Genomic DNA, 24649 nt, shown 5'->3' with positions numbered 1-24649 from the left:
AATTTAAAAAAAATCAGTATGACTTACCTTTAAAAAGACTAAGAAGTATTTTCCGATCAAATGTTCCAACATTTGAACAGTCAGTTCTTAGTAGGACCAAATGGTGTCCTGCAGAAAACCCTACACCGAAATCCTCATTAGAAAAAGTGTGTGAGTTTAAATATGCTTTAAGAAAAAAAAAAAGAGAGAAAGGCAACGTCAGTCAGATCCCAGTGAGTGGTTTGTTCCAAAAGGAGTTTAAAAAAAAAAAAGGAAACTGCACACTTCCCACTTAGATTGTGTGCGAGGGGTGTGATAGATCTTAAGGGTCTGTTTTTATATTATCGTGTGGACCTAGTACCTATATCTGAGATCCTCTGCTGTCTTTTTTTTTTTTTTTTTCTTTTGGCCATTTTCCCATCCAAGTAAGTCAGAGGCCAGAGACAAAAGGAGCTAACTTGCTGAGCAGCCTTTCATATACTCTTTTATTATATTAATACAGTCATTATTCCAGATGATAAAATGGGCTCGGGGATGGAAAATGTAAATTGGGAAGAATTACCGGACTCACTTTCCTGCTTGAAACACCTATTTCAGGAAGTTTAAATAAAATATACTTTCTATGCATCATTTATCCAAAGTGTGTCAAGCCTAATGATTTTGAAAACAGTTGGACTTTGTCAATTAACAGGGATGACAAACAGACTTTAAAAAAGGAAATAGCCTACTGTTCTAACTGGAGGGTCTTCACTATTTATTATTTTCTGTTAGTCTTACAGAAATTTCATGAGCAGAGCAAAATCCTTCTATGAAAACCAAGAAGTTGTATTTCTCTTAGATCTCTTTAGATAAAAAGACAATTTTAAATAATATTTAAATAAAATTTCATATTAAAAGCCATCCTAAATAGTAAAAGTATATAATGAAGTTACTTTTAAAAGAAGGCATTATTTTAAAATTTCGTCAAAAAAGAAGGCCTTAAACTTCTGGGGAGAAAAGACCCGCATGTTAAAATCCCATTCTTAGAAAGAAATTCTCAGAATCCTACAGGGAAAATAAAAATCTTCAGGTTAAACTGTTATCTGTCAGACAGACCAGATGAATAAATGCCTCTAACTCAGTGTTGAAAGACAGCAGCATAACAATAACAGGCAGAAATACATTTACTTCATTAGATCATGTTTAAGCCAGTGCTCACTGGGCTGTTTGTGGTGTTGTGTCTAGGCATGTGTTGTATTCTTTCATTTGCTAGCTGTACAATACAACTGGAAAGGAACCCAAAGCAATGTTTTACCTTGAGCATTGCTTTCTTTTTCCAGGATATTTTTATAGACAAATTTATTTAAAAATTAATGTTATAGAGGTCTTTCGTTATATTGGGATTTTGTTTTTCCAAGTATCACTTAATTAGGATAAAGTAGAAATGGCCTTGTGTAATCTCATTATGATTTATGCTTTTCATTTAAAAAGAATAAAGATTTTAGATAATTTAAAAAGATGATTCCCTTATCGCTGTGACATTTTATCTTTGTTATACTATGAAAAAGGTAATATAAAGGCTAGTTTAATAATTATTTTGATTATGAATATCTATTTTATTGTATTTAAGCTGCTTTGATAACATTTCCTTCTCAGCCTTAATTCTCACAAATATACACAAGTACACATGTACACAAATACCCTCCAATGTGACAATTCAGAAATAGCCCACCAACACAGAAGTTCAGATGCTATTTTAAACAGCCTATCTTAAATGCACTGAAAGGATAATTAAATTATATAAAAAATGAACATTGTTAGAGTTAGATATTTCAGAAAAAATACCTGTAAAATTGATACCTAAGCTGACACTGAATTTACTTGAATTACTATTTAATCAGTAGTCTAATGACATCTAAATTCTTTGTCTTTGGAGAGGAAAATGTCACACTTTCCCATGAGCAGCCCAAAGGATCAAATTTGCATTCCCAGAGGCAGCTGTTAACTGTTTTAATACTGTGCACAACTGTTCCTGATACAGGAAGACACAGGAAACCCAGAGCCAAGTAAAATCTGTAATCATATGTCTGTATTTTGAGCAAAATGTTCACCTTGAACAACAAGGCAGAAAACTGCTACACCCATTTCTCAGTAATGCATGCTGGGGTTTTCATTTTTACAAGATTATGTATATGCAATAATTTTAAGGGGTATTTTTATACGAGCGTATACCTTACCTTCTCTAAGTCCACTAGAACACTAGACAGATGTAGCAGAATGAAAGCTCAAACTGTCGGTATGCCAAGTCAGCTTAGGCACAGTGCTTTGCAAACTTTTTACCTGGAAGATCACTTAGAATTTGGAATCAGACAGACTACAGTGACTTGCGATGTACTACCACTAGCTATATTGACTGGGGATTAGGAGTTAACTAACAATTTATTCTTACTTTCTTAATCAAAAAATGGAGAAAACTAAGAGATCATAATACAGACTAACTGAGATGGACTGTGTGCAGCACTTGACAGCCGCCTGACTGTGAGGCAACGAAGTGCTTCCCTTCTCCTCAAGTCATCGTCCCTTTCTCCCTTCTGCTCTGATTACTGGAGATCACACAGCACCATCAGACAAGCATTTGACTTTTTTTTTTTTGGTCCTTTCTCTGCATTTGCTAGAATGTTGACTCCATGGAATGAGAGACCCTCGTCTGTTTATTGCACTGCTGAAGCCCCAGGAGCACAGAGCAGGCTCATAGCTGGTAATCGGTTGAATGACTAGACACACATGATTGTCATAACCACAATAATATTTTTGAAAGAAATGAGAATGGCCAGAAATAAGAGGTTATTATATATTTGTTCATACCACAGATATACAGTGCTTTGAGATGAAGGGCATGTGCTATGGAAGTAAATGGACCTAACTCAGAATTTGGAATTCATCCCTTCCTACAGTGTGTGACTTGTTACTACTACTTTACCTAAGTCATAGTGGAAATAGCTCCCTCTCAGAATTGTTGCAAAGGTGAGAGTAGTAATGTGACGAACTCAGTGCAGTTCTTGACATATATAGTATTTGTTTGATAAATAATTGGTATGGTGATCATTTTCTATTAAGCAAATTTTTATTTTAGGGAATTCATTAAGGTAATATGGACAAGTAAAAAATATTGAATATTATAAAAAGGTATAAAATGAGAAGTCTCATTCAAGCATCAATTTTATTCCTCAGAAGTGACCAATGTTAGGTATGTCACTACCACCTAGGAATTTTATAAATTTTAAACTTATATATATATATATATATATAAACTTATATGTATACACTTCTGTATGTTATAAACTTATAAGTATAAACACACAGCATACAGTCATCATTTTACTGATTTCCTAAGTATAAACTTAAAAGTTTATAACACACACATACACACACACACACATATGGACTAAACCATATATACTGAATCACACTTTCTACAACTTGTCTCTTTAATAGGGACTTGGAGATCTTTTCATATCATTGATAGTGTTAACTCTCTTTTTTCTTTCTCAATTATTGAAAAAATAGTCCTAAAAATGTACCATTGTCTTTTAAATGACCAATATCATATGTAATAGAACTTTCGATTTTTCTTTTTCCATTCTGTTACACCTTTCTTCCCTGGTGGCTCAGAGTAAAGAATCTGCCTGCCAATGTAGGAGACATAGGAGACACGGATTCAATCCCTGTGTCAGGAAGGTCCCCTGGAGGGGGAAATAGCAACCCAATCCAGTGTTCTTGCATGGAGAATCCCATGGACAGAAGCGCCTGGCAGGCTACAGTCCATGGGGTCTCAAAGAGTTGGACATGACTGAACATACACATGTGATGGAAGAACCTAAACAAACTTTTGGCTAACCAAATTGTTCTTTGATCTTACAAAAGCAATGCTAAAAGTGTATGTACATATATAATTTTGTTTACTGTGCTAGGACACTAATAAAGGGCAGAAAGTGAAATTTCTGGGTGAGAAGTATGTACTTGTTTTGGCAAGGGGAGTTTTACCAAATTTCTGTTCATACATGTATACAACAATATGTGAAAAGGCCCATCTTCATACATCGGTCACACTGCTGCTACTGCTAAGTCACTTCAGTCGTGTCCGACTCTGTGCGACCCCATAGACGGCAGCCCACCAGGCTCCGCCGTCCCTGGGATTCTCCAGGCAAGAACACTGGAGTGGGTTGCCATTTCCTTCTCCAATGCATGAAAGTGAAAAGTGGAAGTGAAGTCGCTCAGTCGTGTCCGACTCTCAGCGACCCCACGGACTGCGGCCTACCAGGCTCCTCCGTCTATGGGATTTTCCAGGCAAGAGTACTGGAGTGGGGTGCCATTGCCTTCTCCGTCGGTCACACTGGCTCATAGTAAACTTTCTTTATAATAAGTACTTATTTTATTGCTAAATATTTGAGTGAAGTTTCACCAATTGTCTAAAGCATACTAGCATTTATATTTTTAAACATTTGTGATAGCTTTTCCTTATTAGCTAGTAAGGAAATAACCAGTCTTCTGACATTTGACAATTTTTTTTTTAAGTTTTTTGACTAAACTTTATTGAATTTTTAAATTACTGAAAATTTCCATTTTTATGCCGTTAACTTTCACAGTAATTCCCTTTTAAGTATTATGTCATGCTTTGAAATGCTTTCTCCAAAAATAGGAAAAATAATGGACTTTATTCTAGCATTTCTATGGTTTCAAAAATCCTTTAGAACATATTTCTAGATTAGCTGATTCATGGCATGTAACACTTGTGAAGTAAAAGAGGAAGAGTGAAGTACATTGAGTAACTATAAATATTGCAACATATCTGAGAGGCATACAATGGATGCATAGCAGAAGAGGAATTGCATGGCATGGCCCAAGTTCTGACCACAGCTCTGTTAATAACAACAATAATAGGTTTTGTGAATGAGCAGCCCACAGTCATATTTCTCATTTCCTTTCTTGTCAAAGAGAGTAACTCCAGAACCTACCTACAGCCTCAAGCTGACAAGTCATACGGCAGATTTGTAAAGCTTTATACAGGTTCTATGTAGTAGATAAAAACTTTTAACTGACCCTCTTTTTTTTTTAACAGTTCAGCAAATGAAAAGAATTTTAGTATCATGTGTGTTACAATTCTAGATTATATGGTTAAGCAAAGACTTATAAATTATGATGATATGCAATAACAGAGTTAACATGTATTGAGGGCTTATCTGCCAGTTGTTGAAATAAGTGTCTCATATAAGTTATCTTATTGACCTATGATACAACCTTGCTATGTTTTTAGACAACTAGTTGAGGTCACACAGCTACTATATGCCATAATAATTAAAACCCATATAGACTGACTAAAGCGCCTATAGTCTTTTCTGAAAGAAAAATGTGTTTGTGTGTGTGTGTGTATATATATGAGTTCTTGATCAATACCTAATTTGCATATTCTTTTCAGCACATTTGTTCAAGCTGAATAACAATTTTAAATAGCTAATATAAAAAAATGATATCTAAGTACAATAAATAAGGAGTGAACAGTGAAAGTATTCTGTAATTAACAGTTAACAGAATTATTTTGAAATTAACTCAAAAAATAAAATTCATTCTGAAGACCTATAACACATAATACTGCACAGATACACTGTAAAGTATCTTAAAACTTTAGTTACCAGTGTAAAACCATAAGGCAAAATTTGATTTATCACTTTAATCCTTGGGATAGCTAACCATGGAGATTTACACACACACATATTTATGTACATGTATAGCACCACATGGTTATGTGTGCTACACAAATAGATATCTATTTTGCCAATTGCTGCCCTGGTCATTATGGAAGTATTAAACCAATGACAGGTTCTATCTGTTTTATACGATGAGGTGGGGCTTCACATACAGGAATGAAATACGTATGTTCATAATTTAAAGAGACTATTACATGCATAAGACATAGACATGATAATGCCAGTGAAAGCTTAAGAGATTAAAATGGAAGTTTTTAATATCACATTTAAAGGAAAATTTCAAAGGACAACATTAAGGATAATGTGGAATATCTGGGTCATTAAAGTTTAGACTTAAGCTACATCATCTGATGAATCAAAGCACACGATCAAAGTATTGACAAACCTACTGCATTCATGATGTAAATTTTCCCCTATGTTTCCTAGAAGCCATGGTAGGAGCCGTGTATAAAGAGAGAACACCTCTCTATATCTGGATAGTTCTCATATGGGCAGGGCCATATAAATATGTAAATTCCACAGGCCTAAAAATGTTGGCAGATCTAATCTTTATTTGAACTGTTTGCAAAGCTGACTTAACTCTCTGAGGAAGTGGAGAAATGTCAACATTTAAACAATACTAAGAAACTTAAAGTGTTAAGATTTGCATAGTTGTCAGTACAATTTGTGTTCACACAGTGGAAGGGAAATAATTAGGAGGGAACAGCAGAAATCTTCAAGTAAGAGGATAGCTTGGCCTCAAAACTTGGTGTTATGAAATAGTAGGGGGAAAAAATCAATAATCAATAACAAAATATAGTATTTAGTTAAACAGTGTCAGATTGAAAAAATTATATGAGCAATTAATTTGTAATTTCAAGTGGCAGAAATACTAAATTCTTTGAATTAAGGGTACAACAAAGTTTTCTTTTGAGAAATGTCTTCTACATTATAAATAGTCCCTGTAGGATCTTAAAAAGAAAATAAAATAATTTTAAGAAGAGTTAGAGAATCAATTTACATATTCACAGTGGCTGATGGCTTGATCAAAATGATATGCTTTAAAATGCTAAAGGGTTTTTTTCACTCTTTTTAACTACCAGCAGAAAAAAAAAAGTTGAAGAGCCATGATGAATGTTTAAAACCAGGAAAGAAATTAGATGGATAATGAGAACAGTAATTTTGTTCCATTTACTAAAAACGAGACAACCATACTCTAGTCCGTCTTTTTAACAATTTTGTTAATGTCTGTGCCAACTGATAATCTGTTAAATTTGGAGATATACAACACTTGGGTGTCAGACTCCTGAAAGAGTTAAACTCATACATGAATACACATATGCGCACACACGCACACACACATTTTCCAGGGACAGGGAAGCATAATCAAATTCCTTCTTAAAGCTGAGAAAATACTTTCTAAGAAGCATGTCATATAATAATAATTTTAGAAATCACCACATAGAAAATAGTACATTCCTAATGCCTTTGTTTTTCTGTTCGCTTGAAATGGAAAAGTTTGACCCTTCTGCCCTGACACTTCGAAAAAACATTTAGTACAAACCTTGCATTCAAGTGGCACAGCAGTATTAAACAGTCTATCAAACCCTAAAGTGAAAGTGTTAGTCACTCAGTCATGTCTAACTCTTTGTGACCCCTAGACTGTAGCCTGCCAGACTCCTCCACCATGGGATACTCCAGGCAAGAATACTGAAGTGGGTGGCCATTCCCTTCTCCAGGGGATTTTCCCAACCCAGGTCTCCAGAATAGCAGGCAGATTCTTTACCATTTGAGCCACCAGGGAAGCCCATCACAGTCAAATCAAATCATCATTTTCCCAGATTTGTTCTCAGAGACTTAAGGAGAAGATCTGCTTGTGGTAAAGCCTGAGTTTTCTGTCTTTCAAGAGACCAAAGAGTTTGGATTAGAGTGCTACTTCTCAAATAAACTTCTTCGGAGAACTTGAAATGTATTAAGATTTTGAAGAATCCATAAGTATTCAAAGTTGGAACATCTTACTCTAATAGTATTATTCATTTTGAACAAAGCTTCGTATAATAGTTTGTAAAAACAAACCAATTCCTGTAACATACATGCACACCCAAATATAGAGTGTATATCTATCTAATATATGTAATAAAACTTCTGGAAGCAAATATTTTCCTGGAAATGTTATAAATCATTTAAAATTATTTCTATATATTTTATTTTCATGACTGTATTCTGTAAATTATAAACATGAAAACCTAAACATAATAAAAATGGAAGACTAGTACTGTTTAATGCATAAGGTAAATTTCATAAAAATCCAGAATTCTAAATTAGCAGAACCCTGCAATTGTCCTGCATGTTTCTCTGTGACACATTTGATTAGCTGCTTAAATGAAGCAAATGACAACTAGTCAGGGATACAGTAACACTTTCCCCTTAGTATCTGCACAAAATTTAATAAATTTTAAGTAAAAGAGAAGTTCAACTTACCTATTAAACTTCATTTTAGCACTCACGTGTGAGTAACCACATTAAAGTTTGCTTCACATTAAGGGGCATTGACGATGGCTTGGATAAAGGAATTTACCTTAGGTTAAGTAGAAACAAATCTTCCAGTTCTTAAGTAGGTTTAGGTAACATCAGCCTTGTCTTTATGAAAGTGTCTGTCATCCTCAGTGTTCTCCAAAAGGCAACCAAGGACTCAAATCGTGCATCCTCTTAACAGATTCCCGAACGTCACTTTGTTAGGAGGTTGTGATTTAGGTAAACAGCAAGTTACGGAATCTGAATTGCTGTGGAATGTCACCCTCAAATGACTCTACTGGCCCTGCTAGTTCTGCACTGCTTGGTACATGTAGCCTCAGAGATTGTTCTAACAACTCTTTTCCTGGCTTTCAGGGCATTCAGTCGTGGTATTTAGTAAGCAAACTCTGCTACTCCACAATGCCTCCTGTTCATGGATAAAGATAAAAATGTGAATCGAGATCCTATCCCAGTGTGTTTCATTGTATTCTGTAATATTCCTTTTGTTAATGGCACACAAAAAAATTCCTGTGCAGAGTGAATACACTGGGATTATCATTGTTTTCCAATCTGTGTTACAAGGTTTGGAGCACCGTCCTTCAAGTAGTCTAAGGACTAAAAACACCTTCTGGACAGGTTCCAAGACTGCTGCAGGCCTGTTTTTCCTCTCATTTTCTGCAACCCCTCAGGGAAAACTGGATAATCACAGTAGGTTGTAGAAAAGAGGACTACATTAAAAGTAATATTTGGAGGTGAAATAAACCCATGGAAACCATACCATTTCATGCAACTCAAAATTAAAAACCACTAAATATTTCCCATGTTATAAAGAAGCCTGTCCCCAAATACTATTTTTATAAGTTTAAGGATAGACTTCTCTCTTCCCAGTTTTCATTGTTTCCCTTTTTTTCTTCCTTGGTTACCTTGCGTTTACCTATCCTAGTTGATTTTTATTTGACATCTCATTTTTTATCTAATAGTTTTTCAAAATTCAGTGGGGTTTTATGTATATAAATTTGGAATTGCATGCAAATTAACTTACTGCAATTATAAAATCACAGCTATTCCTAAATTACCAGAAACCATAAATTCATTTGGCCCTTCACACCTTTTATTGATATGTTCACATTACCCACTTAACTGGTAGTTTTGTTGTGAAAAACATCCACCCTCCAGTGGTAGTTCAGTACACAATCACAGATTTCCATCTATTACCAAAAACATTTTGGTTATAACTGAACCATATTCTGCCATTTATTTTTTAAATCTCATACTCCCATCTTGTTGGAGTAGGAAATGGCAACCCACTCCAGTTTTCCTGCCTGGGAAATTCCATGGACAGAGGAGCCTGGCGGGCTACAGTCCATGGGGTTGCAAAGACACAATTGTGCACACACACCTTACCATCCTGTATAGTAGAAAACATTTAAATTCTTTATGCTAGGAAACTAAAACCAAATAAAGATTGAACTAAATTTGTGCTATTTACTGAAATTTCTCTGGCTCATTTACCATGTCACGTAGGTTAGGGGAAAAAAATACTGTAGTGATTTTCTTTTTAAGTCTTTTGGTGCAAACTAATTACAGGGAAACCTTTTCTTTTTATGATAAACTATTCCACCATTGAAAATGTCATCCTTTCAGACAATCTTCATCCAATATTAGGTGACTAAAATTAAAATTGAAAATAGACAACATAGTTTTTTTAAAATTCCAATGCATATGTGTTGAGATATGTTTCAGGGAACTGGCTTCAGTTTTTAAAGATGAAACATAATGAATAAATATAACTAAATTCAGCCTTTTTGATTAAATCATAACCTTTAAGGGACATTTCCACATGTTTAAGAATTTCCCAGAGGAAAGGAAGATCATAATGTTTCTTCAAGAGCTTATCCTAGCCTAACAGATCATTAGTATATCCTATGTAGTTAGAAGTAACTTGTGTTGCAGAAACCATGAGCAACTGACTTCGCTTTCAGAGATGACTCACAACACTGAGTACAGAAGAAAAGATTCAAAAGTTTATTATCGTGGTACTAACATGATATTTCCATGGAGTCGCAAAGAGTTGGACATGACTGAGTGACTGAACTGAACATGATATTGCCTCTAAAAATGTCAATGTTCTATTTAATATTTTTTTTATTAAATCCCTATTTAATTGTTGTAAGTTAAAATGTTATAAGAACTTCAGTGTTATAAAAACATACATCTCCTCAGGACTCACAAAAGCTTTGCTCTTTTGTTCAGTGTGGGTGGGAATGATCTTTTCACTATTATCTCTCCCCATCTTCATATTTATTTGTAATAAGTAAACATGTACGAATGCTGCCAGGAACCATCTTAGAACTTCAAGGAAACTAGGGTGAAAGCCAACGCCCAAATAACAGGCAAGAGCAGATAAGTTCAGAAGAACAAACAGTTTGATCTAACTGTGCCTACAGAGTGCTAACTCTGAAGTTTTTCAGTTAAGTGAGTGAGTGAAGTTGCTCAGTCATGTCCGACTCTTTGCGACCCTGTGGACTCTAGCCCACCAGGCTCCTCCATCCATGGAATTCTCCAGGCAACAGTACTGGAGTGGGTTGCCATTTCCTTCTCCAGGGGATCTTCCCAACCAAGGGATCGAACCCAGGTCTCCCACACTGCAGGCAGAAACTTTAACCTCTGAGCCACCAGGGAAGCCCAGATTATAGGCCCCAAATCCCTAAATTGATACAATGGTTTGAGTTGAAAACACTCAAACTCATATCCTGAGATTCTATGTAAAATGTGAACTGTAGATCACACACATTTTAAATAACTAAACATCTAACCAAATTTCTCGCTCATTAACTATCATCAAGAAATGTGATTTAATCAATAGGTCCCTTAAAAAAAAGGAAATAAACAGTCCCTACAACATGATTTTGTATACCATGTGCAACAAGCAGAGGTCTTAATATTAAGCACATACAAAAAGCCACGTGACTCTATTTATTCATCTTTATATCTCCAGAATGCTCTAGTGTCCTACTCATACAAAGTATAACAAAAAAGCTCAGTTCATTATATACTCATTTATGACTTCCAAGGGAGAAGGTCACAGTGGAACTCTCCATAATATATTCACTGAGAACTGTGTTGGGAATATCTACTTTCATATGCCAGATTTTAAAATAGTTCCTGACACATAATAGGCATTCAGATATTCATCAAATAAAGGCCGAAAAACCTATACTACAAGTATCACAACATACATTAAAGAGACATGGGTATGTTAAATACTTTGGCAGAAGAATATATTTACTTTTCCAAGCTATCCAACATAGAATTTAAAAGGACTGGTTATTTGAATTATTAAACAGTCTGGTTCCTCCACACTGAAAAATATTTATTCTCAAGGAGGGCTTCTATTGTTCCACAGATATGTATTGAGTAGCTACAGTACGAGGACAAATGACTTACCACTACATGATAAGCTTTTCTCAAATATTATAAATGGTCAGGTGGACCAATTATGTTTATATTTTCATTTCCAGGAATAGACATATTGATTAAAGATTTCAAAAATTTATGAAAATAATTCAATCATAGGCCAAAAATAATGGTTAAATATAGATCATTCCTTGTATTGGGTTTTTTGCCCATCAAAAATTCTAAGTCTCCTGAATATTATACTCTACCATCTAATTGTACATGCCAATCTACTATCTCTTTATAAGCTAACGTGTGATCCCTTGCTAATAGTTTGATCCCTTTGGGTTATTTAGTGCATTTGTACTGGACTGCTCACTTATTTTGTTAAAAAATAGGCCTTTATCCAGTTGCACAAATGCACCTCTGTTGAAGGTGCCATGGTAGCCCAGTCATTGGACCCTTAAACAAGGGCCCCTGAGAATTGGCTTTTCTGTTCTGATGGCAGTTAATTTAATGCAAATAGCCCACTTTTTGTCTTCCTACTTGTTTCCATCTGTGAGATGAGATATATCATCATATCATTACCATGGGCACTACCCAGGTAAACTGACATACTAGAGGGGTCAAAAATTTTATCAGTTGCACAATTCTGTAGAAATGATGTGTAAAGAAAAGTTGAAAGTAGCAAATGCATCCTTATCGCATAAAAACCTAAGTCACACTGACTCTTTCATTCTCAAGAGAATTTTTAATATGACAAACTCTTATTAAATATCAAAACAAAATGCATAAATGCCAAAACCCAGGAGAAAAGGACAGTAACTAAAACCTTATAGGACTCTAGGCTCAGGAAAGGCTGCTGGGTCCACCTGTGCTGTTGGCTGTGATAAACATGAGAGTCGAAATCAGTAAGGAGATAAGATAAATACAATTCCCACATATGAAGAGGTACCGAGGAGATTGCTGTTCTTGAACAACAATGTAAAAAACTGATAAACTGAAAGATACTATTAAAATCTCAAACCATGCCTTGAATCAAAGGAGGCAAAGAGTTGAAAATATACTACAAAGAGCAAATACTTAGACTGACGATGAGATTACATTCCCCAGTCTTTTCCGTTATTGGAAAAATGTGCTTTTCAAGTAAATTAATTTTCTAATATATTTGTGTATACAAATTACAAATATAAGATTTTAAAGAGAAATAATGTGGTAAATAATTTTAAAGAAATATATGTTAAAAGGGGGTTTATAATGTAAAATATCATTGAAATACACTACATATACATGTATGGATAAATTTATGGATTTATAAATATTAATAGAAGTCATTTGTAGAGCCTTTTTATTATCACATAGATGATACACCATACTAGCCCAACTTTCCCATGCTTCTAATTTAGTGCAAATCTTAATGTATGTATAATCAAATTTAGGCAATGGGATAATAACCAGGTGACATAACACATTTCAAGTAACTAAAATTACATAGTGAGCTTAAGCTTAATTTTCTTGTATTTGCTAACTATTATAAGTTATTCTTTTCAAAATTTGGTAAACTGTAGTATTATTTAGCTTGATTGTGTGACTAATAAACAGTCATGTGATGGAAGGGCTGATCGGAATATTCATACTAGAAAAATATGCAGATTTGGCAAAATGCCAGGTAAGTTAGTTTTGCGTTCACTGATAAGTTGGGTTGCTATAGCAAGCCCATAGTCACCAGGTTTCTAAGCAACCTAAGACTCCACAGACTTGAGATACTTAGGAGTCCACTGATCTTTCATCATCCTTAAGGGAAAAATCTGAGAAACTGTGGTACCAATCTCAGTGGAAGTTTCCCCAGTTATCCAGTAGAGCAGTGACCCTTATACAACATCCCCTGTAGTGATAGATTTAATTTATTAAATAATGATGTTCATACTAGAGAATTAATTGATTACCCAAAGTGTAAAGTGGATGAAATTAGGAATGGGAAATGATCAATACCTAGTTTGTTGTGGGCAAACAAATGTGTGTTGAATGAATAAACAAGATTCAACACATAATCCAACTCTCCAAAGTGATTTACATAATGCTGGCATTCATAAAGTCCTTAACTTTATATATATATATATATATATAATCTGTTTAGTAGCATTACTATAAGGCATGCCTCTCAGTTTTTTTGTTTTATAATCATTTACATTTAGGTAACATACATAATTGTAAGTCTGCAATTATTTGTGAGTTTAATTCAAAATATGGATTGTCTGGAATACTTATGTAACAATATTAACTACCAAAATGTCAGTTAGAATTGTATGTGTCTAAGATGCAAGCAAAGTTGTGAATTAGCCCTTGAATAAGCTTTTATTAACATTTCTGCTGTCTTGACACAGTACTCACTGAGGCAAACCACTGCATCTAATTTTAATTTACAGTTTCCAGCTCTTTAAGATAATCACAATGAAATAAAATTAAGGTAAGCCTTACAAAACACTGTATAATAATATAGGCTGAAATAAATGTCATTAATAGAAATGATTATGTGTGACCAATAAAATGATTAAGTGTGGAATCTGTAAAATTTTACATAATTCTTATACCCGGTTTTCTCTGCCTCCCATTGTCATTTTATGTAGCTTGTTCTTGCCATGAAAAACCTCGTGACAATGATTTGCAAAGAGAAAATTGGCTTTAATTTAATGGCAAATTTTATAATGTTACTGCTTGTATCCTGCTAGCTATTGCATTAAAGATTCAGTAGCCCAAGTCAGGTGTACAGTATGATGACTGAGTTTCCCTACCTTGAGGATAAAATAAAATTCCAAAGTCACCTGTCTAGCAAGTCACAGTAACCCCTAATGGACTAGATCCATTCCAGGAATGTCTCGGTACAAAGTGCCTGTGACCTCTACTGGTTGGTGCTGTTCAGTGGCCAAGTCATGTCCGACTCTTTGCTAACCCATGGACTGCAGCACACCAGGCTTCCCTGTCCATGGACGATGATAGATTCTTCTTGCTCCAAGACTGGAAAGAACAACTGCTCTGCCTTACAATCTTAATATGAGAGTCCCAAACATATACAATAACACTCATTATAATTGCCTCTTCAGGTAAAAGTGGCCGTCTGTAATTTAAGTCTTCCTGGGCATGTATTTTCTTTAGAATAAAAGATAGTTTTTGATCTTTTAATATATTGCTCTACTAAGATATTCCTCCATTGTAGCATGTATACAAGCACAGGTGTGCTGGAAGGTTTAGACAATTTCAAATATTTTTGAATGTCCTCTTATCATCTAATATTTAGTTATTACTGACAACATCATAGCAAAATTACAAAACCTGACCAACTCCTTCTGTTTCCTTTTAGACACAATTTCTTATCTAAAAGCTTGGGACAGGCTTTCTTAATGTCTATACTATCTCATATACTCTATTCATTAGGAGAAGAGAAAAAATGCACGTACAACTTAAACTGGACAAGAACAATGCAAAAATCAGATCAAAGTAAGAGACTTTAGTATTACAGGCACTGGTTTTGAGTCCTACTTTGTTAGGTTAGATAACTTCACAGTGATAATATAGGTGTAATTACCAGTTGGAAGTCCGATGAAAAAGTGCAAGGCCACCAGTGTCAACGCACTTTCAGAATGCTGGTTGGAGGACAACGAAATTAACACTGATGACTCTTGTTGTGTCTGCCTCAAGTGCTGGGTCAAATCACCGCTGTACATCCGTCAGCCCCACCTCCAAGTATCCAAGAATGGCTGTGGAATTTTGATTGACACTCCAGTGAGGCAGTGGGATTCCTAAACCAAAGTAAACCCTGCAGCTTGTGTTTGCCAAGCTCTCTAGCTTGAAAATGAGCTTCTCTTCTCCTGGTTCTTTCCTTAAAAAAGAAACAATTACTCTGTGATGCTTAAAGGAACACAGAAGCAACTCCCTCTCCAGAGATATCCCTATTTATTTTCTTATAGCAATTCCCTTGACTGTTTTCATCCTTTGTCTTTGTGTAGGACTTTATAGTCTTCCTAGGAACCACATAACAACATTGCACACTGGCCTTCAGGATAAGAAACAAGGCATCAGTGAATGCGGAAAGCTGGAGATGATAGCAGCATTGGGCAGGGTTTTGCAAAACGGACAAGCTCAAGTTTATGCTAGTTACGACATTCTTTTGCCATGTAAGATTAGCAATGTTTGCTGACTATGCTATTATATATGCAACTCATAAGAAGAAACTAAGATAAATATATTCTAAAAGCAAATCAAGCCATTACAGTATATGCTAAATTAGACAAAAATATGTGATTTTCCTGATAGTACTTAAGGCATTAATTCTCTAAGGATTAATGTTGATGACATGTAGCCTCATACACACACCCACACACATACTTAATGAAAATCTGTTATGTGTCCACTGTGTTCTTAGAATCCTGTCATCAAGAAGAAGAAAGCCTGATCCTTCCAGTGAGATTTTCTGGAATGTACTTCAAAACCTTGAAAATAAAATGCAATGATGGAGTATTGAATACTTTTAGTCTAAGTGGACAGCTAACCTAGTTGAGAATATTCATTCTAGAACTGTTTACTTAGCATGTAATCAAAATATGTATTTTAGTTGCCTTTTCTCCTAAACTCTGGAAATTTTCACAATAAATATAACAGAGAGGTTTTCACTGGTGAAATTAATGGTTTCAAAGATTTATGAACTGACCAGAAAAATTACTGGCTAACTCTCTATCCTTATATCACAGGCTATAAGAACCCACCAAGTTTATTGCCTAGCTCTTGATTTCAGGGCATTCCTGGCTGCCTGAGTGGGATTGGACAGTTAGCTGAATTCTATAGTTAGCATGCTGTGTGTGCCCCCGATGAAACTTCCAGGCAAGAACTATTGGGACACTTAGAAGGACAGAGAGTGGGTACTTCACAAATCCCATGGAGCAGGCTGGGGAAACTTGCTATTTAACTGCTTCTTTACTGCTTCTGTTAGAAGCCAGTACTGAGAGGGCTTTCTTTGTACCTGTTTTGAGAAAGATCTGTAGCTCTCCCCACTGTTATTTATTGAAAGCTACCAACATGTACCAAGATAACCCAGTAACAATGTGTGCCCAAATTGGCTTGGATAGGTTAGCAACACTTACCTTAAGGAGCTCATCTTCTAGAGATGTAGCTTAGACACAGAGGACAGTTACACATGAAGATTCTAGAGTAGACAACCACAAGGCTCTGGGCTCACGGGACATCCACATTTACTCATTTATAAATAGCTGTGACTCTTAGTTCAAAGACCTTTCACCCACTTCCATGTATGACACACTTTTTCTCTCTTGCTCGTGACTTTTTATTACAAAATGTGAAGAAATTTTAAGAGTCATCTAATCTTGGTCATTTAACAGATAAAGTTTCAGGGATCTGAGGAAATGCTCGTCTTACATTGCCCTAAGAGCAGTTAAAAAAACAAAGCCCCTCAGCTAAAATATTGCTCTCTTTTTCTCCTGATGTTTCTTTTTGTTTATTTTTATTTTGTATATTTCACCTCTTTTCACATATCTTCTCCCAGGATCTGGCCTGATATTTGCTAGTGTATTACTTTAATATTTTTTGTATGTCATTATACTTTCAGAAGTGCTAGTCAATTTAATATTAATTTCCTGGGTAATTGGAATAGTTTACACCTCTTTGATTCCCAAATACTGTACCCTGTTACTAGAGTGAGGTTAGTTTTTTTCTAAATTATTCTGGTTCCAGTGCTCTTGCCTTTTTAAATTTTATTTTATTTTAAATATGCTTTTTAAATTATCTAAATTAAATTATTAAATATAAAAACAGAATACTATTTATTCCTCCTTATAAGGACAACTTGAAAAATTCTACGAAAGGATAAGGGGGAGGACAAGTATTTGTTGATATATTATTATGGATTAGTTGTCAGGCTAAATACTTCCATGTTATTATTTAAATCTATAGAAAATTCTGTAATTAGGTATGGTTAGCCTACATTCCTACAGAGGAGACAACTGACAGAGAAAATTTTAAAAATTAGATAAATGCTAAGATTTCCAGCATTTTCATGAAATGCATCACCTTAGGTTTATGCATCCAGGTGGCAAGTAATATCAAAGATTAGTCAGAAGACATAAGGATGCATGATCATGAAAGGCAGTTTTTGCCCGTATCTAAATCCTTACCTTGTGTCAGTATAAATCTCTCAGCAGATGCATTGTGCTATGCTACTTTGATGTTTCCAAATTATTTATTATTTTCATATACAAATTATAGTTAAAAACTCATTGGTTCACAGAATTACTTAATTTAAGAAACTATTCCTCCTTGGCACCAGATATTCCTGGGTCCAAAAATTATAAAACTCTAGCTTCATGGAATGGCAGACACATAGAAAAATTATTATGAAATCATACAATAGATGGTCTAATAGAAGGTCTATGGTACTGTGAGAAACCTACAGAGGGGGTAGCTTTCAGAAGGGGAAGCTTCATAGAGAACCTAACATCGTAGCTTCTTCCTCAAGCATGAGTCAGAGACCAGTTACCAAGTACTGACTAACACAAAGAACACGTTGTCTAACATAAAGGCAGAGAATATTTCTCCATCCTTCGTAAGATATGGCAGTTTCTGCCAGAAGATAGTGACTTCAAGGAAGAAAATATGAAAAGCTGCTGTGGCAACAAACATATAAGATTAAAGAAATTAATTTCAAATTAATTGAGTGTCCACTTTTTCTAGGCACTGTTAGGGAACAATATGTATGTTCACCTTAGAATTTAAAATAAATTTTTATTTAAACTGCCAAAAGTTACAACTTCTATTGCACAAGAACTAAAAATTCTGCTTCAAAACATAAAAATTTTTACTTAATATTGAGAAAAGAAAACCATACTGGATGCCTTTTACAAGTAGTTTGTTATGTTACTATTTGGTACCTGTATAGCTTTTTAGAAAGCTAATTTAAATTTATTTAAGTTTGTAAGATAGATATATATATATATATATATATCTTTGGAAGGATTTCAGTGATTTTTTAAATGAATATTAGACTAAGTATCAAGGGGCAAGTGTTTAAGATACAGATTTCTTGCTGCATAAGGAATATAAATTTTAAAAAATATATTGGTATATTTCTGTGTCTCTTACCAGATCCAAGGGAACATTTCATGAACAGATGGGCACAATAAGCGATAGAAACAGCAAGGATCTAACAGAAGCAGAAGAGATTAAGAAGAGGTGGCAAGAATACACAGAAGAACTGTACAAAAACGTTTCTAATGACCTGGATAATCACAATGGTGTGGTCACTCACCTAGAGCCAGACATCCTAGAGTGTGAAGTTGAGTGGGCCTTAAAAAGAATCACTACAAACAAAGCTAGAGAAGGTGATAGCATTCCAGCTGAACTATTTCAAATCCTAAGGGATGATGCTATTAAAGTGCTGCACTCAATATGCCAGCAAATCTGCAGAACTCAGCAGTGGCCACAGGACTGGAAAAGTTCAGTTTTTATTCCAGTTCCAAAGAAAGGCAATGCCAAAGAATGTTCAAATTACCGTATAATTGCACTCATTTCACATGCTAGCAAGATTATGCTCAAAATCCTTCAAGCTAGGCTTCAGCAGTACATCAATCAAGAACTTCCAGATGTACAAGCTGGGTTTAGAAGAGGCAGAGGAACCAGAAATCAAATTGCCAACATCTGCTGAATCACAGAAAAAGTAAGGGAATTCCAAAAAAAAAAATCTGCTTCATTGTGACTAAAGTCTTTGACTGGGTGGACAACAACAAAGTGTGGAAAATTCTTAAAGGGATGGGAATACCTGACCACCTTACCTGCCTCCTGAGAAACCTGTATGCAGGACAAGAAACAACAGTTAGTACTGGACATGGGACAATGAACTGGTTCAAAATTGGGAAAGGAGTACATAAAGGCTGTATATTGTCACCCTGCTTAGTTAACATATATGCACAGTACATCATGAGAAATGCTGGGCTGGATAAATCACAAGCTGGAATCAAGACTGCCAGGAGAATATCAACAACCTCAGATATGCAGATGATACCACTCTAATGGCAGAAAGTGAATAGGAACTAAAGAGCCTCTTGATGAAGGTGAAAAAGGTGAGTGAAAAAGCTGGCTTAAAACTCAACTTTTTAAAAACTAAGATCGTGGCATTTGGTCACATCACATCAAATCGATGAAGAAAAAGTGGAAACAGTGATAGATTTTATTTTCTTGGACTCCAAAATCACTCCAGACGGTGACTGCAGCCATGAAATTAAAAGATGCTTGCTCCTTGGATTAAAAACCTGTGACAAACCTAGACAGTGTATTAAAACACAGGAATATCGCTTTACCAACATAGATCTGTGTAGTCAAAGCTGTGGTTTTTTCAATAGTTAGGTATGGATGTGAGAGTTGGACCATAAAGAAGGCTGAGTGCCAACAAATTGATGCTTTCAAACTGTGGTGTTAGAGAAGACTCTTGAGAGTCCCTTGGACTGCAAAGAGATCAACCTGCTGCTGCTGCTAAGTCACTTCAGTTGTGTCCGACTCTGTGCGACCCCATAGATGGCAGCCCACCAGGCTTCCCTGTCCCTGGGATTCTCCAAGCAAGAACACTGGAGTGGGTTGCCATTTCCTTCTCCAATGCATGAAAGTGAAAAGTGAAAGGGAAGTCGCTCAGTCGTGTCCGACTCTTAGCGACCCCATGGACTGCAGCCTACTAGGCTCCTGAGGAGATCAACCTAGTCAATCCTAAAGGGTATCAACCCTGAATATAAATTGGAAGGACTGATGCTAAAGCTGAAGCTCCAGTACTTTGGCCACCTGATACGAAGAGCCAATTCACTGGAAAAACCCCTGATTCTGGGAAGGATTAAGGGCAGGAGGAGAAGGGGATGACAGAGGATAAGATGGTTGGATGGCATCACTGATTCAATGGACATGAGTTTGGGCAAACTCAGGTAGATAGTGAAGGACAAGAAAGCCTGGCATGCTGCAATTCATGGGGTCGCAGAGTCAGACACAACTTAGCAACTGAACAACAACAAATATGTCTTACTACAGGTAAAGCATATCATCTTACTGGGAATGTTAAGGGTTAGAGAAAGCAAACATTTATATTCAAGGCTAAGGAAATAAGAAACCTGAGGTTGTATAAATGCTAACTCATAATAAGACAAACAATAATGCAATTGTATTTTTAAAAGGTAATAAACATGGGGAGAATTTATTTCCATTTGAAAGCACAGAGGAAAAATATTTTGAATTAAAACTTTGTTGGCTCAATAATTTTTACCATAAAACATTCTTACAATATGAATAGTCTATATTGTAGCACTATGTCATAGAAGTTGACTTTTTAGAAATATGGATTTTCCTCTAATCTCTTTTGTTCCTCTCACTTTAAAAGTTTTTTCATACTCCAATACAAACAAAACAAAACTGAGCCCAGTATATAAGAGGACCCAGAATATTTAAATTCAAAGTCATATTCAACAGTTTCCTTACTTCATGATTTCTCAGTCTTACTATTCTCATAACACAGCTCCAAGAGAAGGTCCTGGTATGCCTTATTTCCCAAACTTATTTGACCATGTGTCACCCTAGGATATCTTTATTAACATCTACTGGAACAGTGTTTCATAAAGACAGTTGGGGAAGTGCTGAATTAAATTAGAAGGACAATTAACATTTTCTAAGAAAAGGCAAAAGGGAGTATATAGGTGGTATATCTGACTTGAAAGGTTAAGTCTACAAATTATCTTACAATATTTGGTAGGGCTTCCCAAGTGGCACTGGGGGTAAAGAACCTGCCTGCCAATGCAGGAGACATAAGAGACAGGGGTTCAATTCCTGGGTCGGAAAGATTCCCTGAGTAGGAAATGGCAACCCACTCCAGTATTCTTGCCTGAAGAACCCCACGGACAGAGGAGCCTGGCGGGCTACAGTTCATGGGGCCGCCCAGAGTCAGACACTAGTGAAGCGACTTAGCACACGCACATAACCTTTTGTGACCTGTATTTTTTATCTTTGTAAACAGGAAGAATGAAGAAGAGAGGACAGGAAAGACAGAGAGACAGAGAGACTTGAGATAGGGAAAGGGGCAGTCCTTTGGGCTGCAGGAAAAAAGGGAATTCAGACTGCTCTGGGTCTGGCAAGCAAATAAGTTGGTAACTATCGACTTCTTGTGAAGCCCAAATATAGCTATTGTCCACAAAGGGGTTTTATCTTGTAAAAGCTTGCCTGGCTTGATGTCTATTGATCAATTGCCTCTGGCCACACAGGACAGGATCCTTGATGGTTGGTTGGATCTTTTCTTTTTTCATGTGCTCTGGGACACACATTGATAGCCTGGGTTCTGCAGAGGAACTTTGGGACAGAGAGTGAGTGGGTAAGATTGCAGATTGTGGAGACAAGTTGCTGGGTTGATAGTATCCCAAATGGTCTTGGACCTATTGCTTGACTTCTCTGTGTTTAAGTTTCCTCCTCTAAAAGATGAGGATGATAACAATATTTATTTCATAATACCATGGAGATCAAGTAAGATGAAATATATGCATTTATTAAAACAACTAGTTGTAATTACTGGTATCATTGATAATGGTAATAAAGATGCTATCTCTGTGAAAAAAGTTTTTCTTCTTCACAATCTCAGGTCATTCATTTAAAAATCTACTTTACTGGTGCCAGCCAGTTATAATGCTTTCTGATCATATTCAATTCTAAGCTGTACTAACCTTTCCAGACCCAGAGGCAGTACGAGGGCAGCACGTTCTTTCTCTGTGTAACCCTCCCTCTGGCCTCTGTCCGGCGGTGTGTCCTGGACTCCTTCCCTCTTCTCTGTTGCTCAACTGAATTTAGGTAATAAGAAGCAGAGTCTTCGCAAACTTAGAAAATGAGCTCGTGGTTGCTGGGGGGAAGGGATAGCTAAGGACTTTGGGAAAGTCATGTACACACTGCTGTATTTAAAATGGATAACCAACAAAACCTATTGCATACGCATGAAACTTGTGCTCAATGTTAATTGCCAGCCTGGATGGGAGTGGGGTTAGGGGGAGAATGGATGTGCTCAGCCACTCAGTCATATCTGACTCTTTGTGACCTCCATGGACTGTAGCATGCCAGGCTCCTCTATCCATGGGATTCTCCAGGCAAAAACACTGGAGTGGGTTGCCATTTCCTTCTCCAGGGAGAATGGACACATGTATATATATGGCCGAATCCCTTCACTGCTCACCTGAAATTTCACAACATTGTTAATTGGCTATACCCCATTACAAAATGTTTTTGGTGTTGAAAAAAAAAAAAAAGCAGAGTCTTGCTCTCCTCTATCCAATAGGTAACTCCCAAAGTCCTTGGAGACGGGGACTGGACTCTTATTACCCTGAAATTTACAGAGCTTCAATGTTTAAAACCACGAATAAACATTCAGGTATATGGGAAACCTTGTAGAATGAGATTACAGGCCAAATAATTATTTAGGTCTAATTGAAAATACCACCTAAATGGTGTCTAATGTCCTGTCGTCCTTTGACTATATACAACCAAAGCTATTTCTGATGAGTACTTTTATATTTTTTAAATATTGAGCTTATTTGAGCAAAAATCATTTTGAATCTGGCAGCATCCAATCCAGCAGATAGAAAGGAGCTCCAAATATTATGTATAAAATAGTAAGTAATGAGACCCTGGGTGTTCATTGGAAGGACTGATGCTGAAGCTGAAACTCCAATACTTTGGCCACCTCATGTGAAGAATTGACTCATTGGAAAAGACTTTAATTCTTGGAGGGATTGGGGGCAGGAGGAGAAGAGGACAGCAGAGGATGAGATGGCGGGATGGCATCACCGACTCAATGGACATGAGTCTGAGTGAACTCTGGGAGTTGGTGATGGACAGGGAGGCCTGGCATGCTGTGATTCATGGGGTCACAAAGAGTCAGACACGACTGAGTGACTGAACTGAACTATGCAGCACAGGGAACTCTATACTCAGTTTTCTGTGGTGACCTAAATGGGAAGGGTATCAAAAAAAAGAGGGCATATATGTATACATATGGAGAGTGCTTTTAAAAGTCATTGAACTTATCTCTGGAATCTTATTGGAGGGCAGCAGACAAATTCTTATTGGGTGTTGACTGACTTTTAAAATAATCACATCACCATTTTTTATTCCTTGGAAAACCACTTGGTGTTTAATGTGTGAAATGATAAAACTTATCAGAAGCACAATTTTTAAAAGCCCAAAGTGTGTCATGTAAGACAAATGGCTCACATCGAGGGCACTTACTGCAGGCAAACACCTTTCAAAGGACTCTATATGGATTATCTAAATTAATCTTCATAACCATAATTTGAAGTAAGAATTGTTGGTTTCCTTAATTTACAAATAGTAGAAGTACCATGCAGTCCATGGGGTCTCAAAGAGTCGGACACGACTGAGTGACTGAACTGAACTGAAAAGTACCAAAGTACTGAGAGGCAAAAGGACTGAGAGGTCAAGTAAACTGCTCAAGGTCAAAGAATGCCAAGCTATGGTTGTATCACCTAGGACACTTGTCTGCAAGTAAGAGAATGCTCCAATAAAAGTAGATCAGAATATGGGGGGAACTTTACTTGTCAAATAATAAATATTAGGAAAACTATCAGCTTCCAAAATTCTAACTCTTCTCTAAAGCAGCCATTTTTAAATATTGGGCTGTCATACCATCTTGATAATACAATTATTTGCTTAAATTGCATATACACGTGTATGTATATACAATCAACTCAAAATCAAGACCATCTCCTGTCCCCTGCTGCTGCTGCTAAGTCACTTCAGTCGTGTCCGACTCTGTGCGACCCCGTAGACGGCAGCCCACCAGGCTCCCCCATCCCTGGGATTCTCCAGGCAAGAATACTGGAGTGGGTTAAGGAGAAAATATTACATGTTAAGTTTTCAAAATCAAAGTTCAAAATAAAAATTAAGTCCAAGTTTCTATCGCTCTGGGAAACAAAACTGTTTAACCTGACAAAGGGAACATGAAACAT

General features: G+C 36.1%; 1 protein-coding gene across 10 annotated transcripts in view; it reads right to left on the bottom strand.

Moving 5' to 3' along the window:
- Positions 1-24649, bottom strand: part of LOC102266138 (platelet glycoprotein 4) — a 91238-nt gene that overhangs the window by 43753 nt on the left and 22836 nt on the right. For 2 of the 10 annotated variants that reach the window (XM_070369693.1, XM_070369690.1), the window contains exons 1-2: positions 15196-15468; positions 28-165 (exon numbers count right to left, since the gene is read on the bottom strand). The exons of 1 other annotated variant lie outside the window; for it this stretch is intronic. The gene's annotated coding sequence lies outside the window, so the exon portion shown is untranslated. Of the gene's footprint in view, positions 1-27; positions 166-8183; positions 8484-15195; positions 15476-16747; positions 16779-24649 lie in introns of those variants that run through there. 7 more of the 10 variants (XM_070369698.1, XM_070369700.1, XM_070369691.1 and 4 more) reach the window with 7 other exon arrangements.

The sequence above is a fragment of the Bos mutus genome, chromosome 4, assembly GCF_027580195.1.
Source record: "Bos mutus isolate GX-2022 chromosome 4, NWIPB_WYAK_1.1, whole genome shotgun sequence".
Taxonomy (NCBI): Eukaryota; Metazoa; Chordata; class Mammalia; order Artiodactyla; family Bovidae; genus Bos; species Bos mutus.
Note: the sequence above shows the minus strand (reverse complement) of the source record. Positions and strands in the feature narration are given on the sequence as shown.